This window comes from Theobroma umbraticum, unplaced genomic scaffold (assembly GCF_002168275.2).
Source record: "Theobroma umbraticum cultivar Fairchild unplaced genomic scaffold, ASM216827v3 scaffold_30.0, whole genome shotgun sequence".
NCBI lineage: Eukaryota > Viridiplantae > Streptophyta > Magnoliopsida > Malvales > Malvaceae > Theobroma > Theobroma umbraticum.
This window is the reverse complement of record NW_018397254.1, coordinates 13735791-13743295: the sequence shown is the minus strand read 5'-3', so window position 1 is coordinate 13743295 and position 7505 is coordinate 13735791.

Sequence of the window (7505 nt, the reverse complement as noted above, 5' to 3'; positions counted from 1 at the left end):
GTTTGGCATCGGCCATGTTGAGGACAAAGACTCGTGGACGTGGTTTTTTAGCAAGCTGCGTAATGCAGTTGGTTGTCTTGAAAACACTATGTTCATTTTTTATCAACATCTCGGCATTAAGAAAGCAATCCAAAATGCATACCCAAAAGCGCACCACGGTTTATGCGGTTACCACTTGAAGGAAAACTTTAAAAACAAGTTCAAGCGCGATGACCTTTCTATGATTTTCACCCTTACTCGAGATTGCTATAAAGTATCCGATTTCAACAGATATATGAACCATCTCCAGCAGATTCACACGAGAGCCCACGCTGACCTTATGAGAATAGGCCTTGAGAGATGGGCACATGTGCTTCCGCTTCATGGCACCAATGGCTCTTTTCTGCCTCAAGTTCCTCCTCTTTTCCTTCACACCTAAACCCCATTACGGCTGATCCTCCAACAGCTCGATTGGCATGTATTGGTGGCCTTTAGATAACGGCATATCGGTGTCAACAAAATAGTCCCGTCTAGCCTCCTCGAGGGTCGGGTCTAAGGTCTCGACTACCCAAAACTGTAAAATACGACTTCTGATTAAATTTTACAAAAAATTATTTTATAAATTCACAGCAAAAATTAGTAGTTGTTCACTCACATGCTCAAATGACTCCAACTTCTCAACTATCTTGTAGAAGTCTTTTGGCTTGTGATTGCACTGCCATTTGCACATACATGGGTAGACATTGTCCTTCGGAGCAGATGGGGCAACTATTTGTCGCAAGGCTGAGATTGCCTCCATTGCCCAGAACTGCATATCAAATGTAACCATTATCAAACCATAAATGCTAAACAAGTGCAACCATATTATTATGTCAAAAGGAAAATGTTAAATGTTATGTGACAGTACCTAAATCACCCACGCAAATCCGTAAATGTTGTACTGTAAACGAGTATCCTTCTAAGAGTTTGAGGTAGGGACTTCGAACCCCTTCAAAAGGTAATCCAAGGTCAGCCTCCAAACATAGTGACCCCATGGGAAGACATTCCAAGCATCGATGTCCTCCACCAATAAGGACAGCAAAGGTGTCACTAGTCTACGGTAGTCTTGACCAAATAAAATGTTATTCGCAATCAAGATGAGTGCCATCTTGGTCGCGTCTCCTGGTCACTGAAAGTTGCCATCGTAAAACATTTAAAGCAACCACTGTAGCTTAACGCTCTCTTGCCCATTCCAATATCTCACATGAATTTCGTCCGCATCAACCTCGTACGATCGACTAAACACATCGAGCATTCAACCGAACTTCAGTCTGGTGATAAGGCAAAACTCTTGCTTCGATATACGTGCCTTGCTCTTGCCAATGGCAAACCATAGCTCATGCTCCATTGAATCTTTCTTACTGATTTGACGAATCATGATGTTATGCAAGAGTCTAGCACAAAAGTAGCCTTGCGGATATACGTCCAGCAGCATTCTGAAGCACATTCACTTGACTGCATCATACTCCCTTTTCTCTTAGAGAGTCTTATTGATGTAATGCAGTTGCAACCACTTACAGTGGGTGTTATTAGAGGCATTGAATGCCCACTTCTCCCTTGGTACAATAAGGCTACCATCAAGATCCTCATACTGTTTGGACTGCATCTGCAAAACATGGCACACATGCACGAAAGAAAGAAATAAATGTTGTTACATGCCATGCATATCAAGTAAAATATTGTTACACGCAATGCATATCAAGTAAAATGTTGTTACATGCCATGCATAACAAGTCAAATGTTGTTACACGCCATGCATATCAAGTAAAATTTTATTACACAACATGCATATCAAGTCAAATATTGTTACACGCCATGCATATCAAGTCAAATATTGTTACACGCCATGCATATCAAGTCAAATGTTGTCACAGTCATGCATAACAAGTCCAATGTTGTTACACGCCATGCATACCAAGTCTAATGTTGTTACACGCCATGCATATCAAGTCAAATGTTGTTACACGCCATGCATAATAAGTCAAATGTTGCTACACGCCAACCATGAAAAGTCAAATGTTGTTACATGCCATGCATAACAAGTCAAATGTTGTTACACACCAACCATGGTGTTTGACACATCGATGAGTGTAACTACTGACTCCTTACACTAACTGCCCTACCAATGTCATGACACGATCAAAACCCCAAAAACCAACCAACCCACTAGTGCCATATCAAATGTTGTAGTTTGTGTTACATGATATGTAGACGCGAAACTCCTTCAAAGCTTTGGTACGACCATAAAACCGGGAAGAAATAGTTTAAAATAAACATAACAATTCTGAAAAGGCAAAAACATGAACATATCAAACAAACCCAGCAAAAAATTAAAGAACAGAAGAAAGTTTTAATTTCAAACTGACTGACCTATTCACTGATAACCGACATTGTTGCTCTCGTCTTGTTAAGCTTGCAAAAAATAAAGTTAGACTCTTTAGTACCTTTGGAAATGAAGAATGAATCAAACTCTCTGAAAACCCTTCACACAGGCATTTGTGATTTCTAAAAAATATTTAATTTAAAATGAGATGGCCTTATAATATTCATTCAATGAAAGTCCAATCGGTTTCCTCGTTTTTTGCCTGCTTTTTTTTTCTTTCGTTTTCAAACCATGTCGTGTCACATGTTCAACTCATGCCGTCTGACACACACCTGGTGTGTCACAGATACCCTCTATGGCATGTCACAACCGTGAACGCTGTCGTGTCACAAACCCTGAACGTTTGCGTGTCACAGATTTCCTCCATGGCGTGTCAAACTCTGAACCCTGGCATGTCATAGATTTCCTCCATGGTGTTTCCACCATGGCATGTCAAACTCTGAACACTGGCGTGTCACAGATTCCTTCCATGGCATGTCACAAACTCTGAACCTTAACATCTCACAAATTCCCTAAACCCTGGCATGTCACAAACCCTGAACCCTGACATGTCACAGATTCCCTCAATGGCATGTCACAAACTCCGAACACTAACATGTCACAGATTCCCTCCATGGCATGTCAAACTCTGAACTCTGACATGCCACAAATTACCTCCATGGCATGTCATAAACTCTGAACTCTAGAGTGTCACAGATTCCCTCCATGGCATGTCCCAAACTCTGAACCCTGCCTTGTCACAACCATGTCACACATTCCCACCATGTCATTTCATGCCACATTCTCTACCTTGTCACATATTATCACAATGTCATCTCACATATTCCCTTTGACTCCTGCCACAAACTCTAAACCCTGCCGTGCCACAACCGTCTCACATATGGCCTGCTATAGCACGATGATTTCACGCTTTGGATTCACATCTTTCTCCTTCCGATTCACCACCATATCACAGATTTCTGGTGACACATCATTCTCGAAGCTTTCGATTCATCAAGACCGGTTCTTCGATCGATTTAATATCCCTCTTCTCGTATTATCTGAATGCCATGTCCAAAATATCTGAAAAACGTTCTCATGCAACATTATTTTGCTTCGCATAAGCATCATTAAAAAAAATGGATGTTTTGCACAAAATTAGAAGTTTGTAAATTATTTGCATATTTATCTATTTATTTTTTTCATTTTTTACGTGTTTAATGGTACGCCTCAACGAAGATGTCTCATTAAGGGCATTTTTATCTCAAAATCTACTGTGGTGGCTAAAAATAGTTAAAATTTTCTGAAGGCCTATTTCCAAAAACACTATGCTTTTTAGGGCTAAAAAAAAATCCCCAAGTTATTTTCCCCTCTTACAAAAGTAACAACAGAGAAGGATTCGAGCCACATGAGTATTGGTCGAAATACTCGCACCTTACATAGAGGTTTACCCCTAATAATCATTCCAAACAACAAAGCCCATCTCAACATCCTCCTAGCACTATGCTTTTGTATATGTTAAATTCTCAACATTTATATATGTACCCATATAGAAATAATAGAGAAGCGAAAATAATTAAGTATTGAAAAGTATCTACTAGCTTCAATAATTGTAATATATTTTGTTTGTTGGCAGGAATAATTTCATAGCTAATATTTGACATTTTGTCAAGATTGAAACTTTCTGTCTAGAACTCTTATTTGTCAAAATAAATAAGTATTGAAACACTTCAAGCTTTTCCATTTACAAGTTCTTCTAACCAATAGCAATTTTTAGTGACAGTAACAGGGTGTTTATTTTTCTAAAAAATTGCTTGAATTGGGGACCTGCATGTTTTTCTTTTTATGAGCAAAACTCCACTAATTAAGGAGATAATGCTCCCTCAAAATTAGAGAATTTTTAAATAATGGGTAATTATCAAACTCCCATTACAAGTATATCACTTATCACATTAAATTTGTGGAATCTAAAAGTTAGGACTGTTTAAAGTACGGGATATTTGAATTTTAAAATCCCAACATTCTCCCACTTGGTTTGAACTTTTATTATACAATAATTTCCACAACATAATAGACTTTGTTAATGTAATAAGCTCAATATGAACAAACCAACAGGGGATGAATTGGGCTTTTGAAAAATCTTTGTGAACTTAGTAAAAATTAAATTTCTTTGAAACAAGTTTCACCACTTAAGTTGAAAACAAAGGAGTTGGTTTTCTTGAAATAAGTTTCCAGCAATAAAATTAATTTTCTTCACATAAATTGCAGCAATAAAAACCAAGGCAGACTAAGAACAAAAACACAAAGATTTTTAATAGAGGTTTGACTTCTTTGCCAACGTTTTCTTCCTTAGCACATTAAGAAAATTTAAATCTACTATGAAAATACTTTTTAAGCTCAAGTACAACCTTTACAATGCCTTTTTATGGGCTAAAGCACAACCCTCACAATACCTTTTTTACGAGAGTAACCGCAACCCACACAATGCCATTTCATGGGAGTAAGCATAATTCACACTAACTTTTTAAGGCTAAGTTAGAACCTTTATAAAAGTGTTTAGAACAAGAGAATAGGAATAAATGCCTCTTAAAGGCTTATAAGGTAAGTGTTTAAGTTTGAAAGAAAATAGGTACAATAAATTTCATAATATTAGCTGAATAAGAGAATAGGAATAAATGCCTCTTAAAGGCTTATAAGGTAAATGTTTAAGTTTGAAAGAAAATAGGTACAATAAATTTCATAATATTAGCTAAAGATAATTGATGAAAGCTTTGAATGCCTTTGAAGGGAAGACTTAATAAGGTGCAAGAGAGAAATAAATGAAGTTGAAGCTTTTCTCAAGAGTTGGAATGACTTTTAGAGTCTTCACTTCTTCAAAAATAAGCGGGAAGCCTTTTTTTATACCCTTTTAAGAAATTAGAGTCGTTAAAGACAAGTTGGAATGGAAAGTAGCTATTGGGAGCATTAAATGCACACTTGTCGTGTCTCTAGGATCAACTATGGAAAAGGAAAATTGATCTTGATTTTGAATTTCTTCAAAATTATGCTTTGAGGATCAAGTTTTTAAAGTGGAAGTCAATCCTTAACCTGATGCTTACATCATTTCTTCTTTTCTTGCTCTAGGATCGAGTATGGCGATGTAAAGGTCGATCCTTTGAACTTTCAAGGGCTCTTACACTAAAAAAAGAAATAGAGTTTTACTAACAAAATCAATTTTTTCAGTAATTACTAACAAAACATTGATGAATTATTGACGAATACAGACACCACATATTACAGATGGATTACCTAAGGAATTAATTTCGTCAGTAAAAAAATGGCATGTAATGCATACAGTCAACGTGAAGTTTGTAGATGAAATAATATCATCGGCAATGTCTTCGTCGACGGATGATACCAACCAAAATACTAACAGAATGTTTGGTCGGTAATTACCGACCTAATTATTGATAGAATTTCAGTTGGTGATACAATTTGGAAGGTGGGTAAGATTACCAATAGAACTGTCAATGTAATTTCGTTGGTAATTTAAAAATAATCATTGACAAAAAATTCCATTGGTGAATCCGTTGGTACTTAAATTAAACCTCAAATTAAACCCCCCTTCCAACCGCTATTTCCCACCCCCATTTCCTTTTCCCCTTTCTATTACTCTATCTCTCCTCCCCTCCAACCCCCGAGCCTTCACCCTAGCCCCACTTTCGACCTCATCACTCGTTGAAGTTGACTAAAGGAACACCAACAGTTGACCCATCCATTCAGCGGTCTAATCGGTTCTCCTTTTCCATTGACTACCTTTTCCCATTTGCCCTTTCCATCGGCATCCCTTCTCTCTTTTGTCCATCTTTCTTCTGATCTCATCTGTGTGATCTCTTCTCTTCCAATAGGTAAGGTTCCTACGTCTGTTGGTTAGATTACCTTTAAAGATATTTTATTTTCTATGGAATGTAGGGTATTGTTGCTAAATGGTATTGTTGAGAATATATGATTGCAGTGTTTTACTATTGGTTTTGTTGGTTGTTTACCATGCTTTGGAATTTTTAAGCTACTTGAGATGGCCATGTATTTGAGTTTTTTTAACCTTGGAATCACTAAAGTAATGTTCTTGGATGTTTTGATTAGGTAATTGGATTTTGTTTTACTAGTCTTACTTTTCATTAATGTTCAAGTTGGCTTTTGCTTTGTTTCTAGTAGGAATACCCAGCATTAGTCTCAAGGAGAGAACTTAAAACTTAGGATTTGCAGTTTCCGGCATGCATTGATGTCTAAGTTTTAATTAGCTATTAACATCTATTTTCATTATGAGATTTATGGATACATATGGCTTAGGAAAAATTCAAAATTTGGGTGAAAGAATTCTAAACCTAACAATATTGAATAAGCTTGCCAATTGTTAGATTAATAAATCATTCAAAAAGGGAAAATTTTCAAAAGTTTGCATTTTGGTATTCAATTACAATGATACACACACACACACACACACAATTCGGGTGCTTGTATTTTTATTTTTTTTTTGAGAAGCTCTTAAAAACAAAGTTATTTTTTTTAAAGAACAAAATCTTTTGTAAAAGAGTTTAAAGAAAAGCTCCACAGAGAAGTTTTCTCTTCTTTAAAAAACGCATTAATATTTCACGAAATACCTCTTTTTTAATTAATCTTCCTATCCTTTCCTTCCTTTTGCAAATCACCATTCTCCAACACAAATTGCAATCTCCCTCTCATATACCTCTCTCTATAAAAACTTTCAAGAAAAAAAAGGAAAAAAACAGAGGATCCAGCAATAGAATAACAAAATCTAGAATTTTTTTATTCTTACAAAGATTAAGAGAAAAGAAAATCCAAAATTCGAAACTGTATTTAGATACTATTTAAAAGTTTTTACTCTTTTTCACCAAAAAAGATTTGAATGTCAAATACACCGTTTTCAAGCATCATGGTTAGATTGCTTGGTAGATCAATAAAAATCTAATACTATTACTATAATATAAGTTTGAAAGCTGTTCTATTTCTTTATTGATATCTTTGATTTTAACATCCAAAAACTTAAATAAACTTGAAGCGTTTTGTTTTAGTTTATTAGATAATTGAAGATTACATGAATACCTTTTATGGTAATTTTAACCAA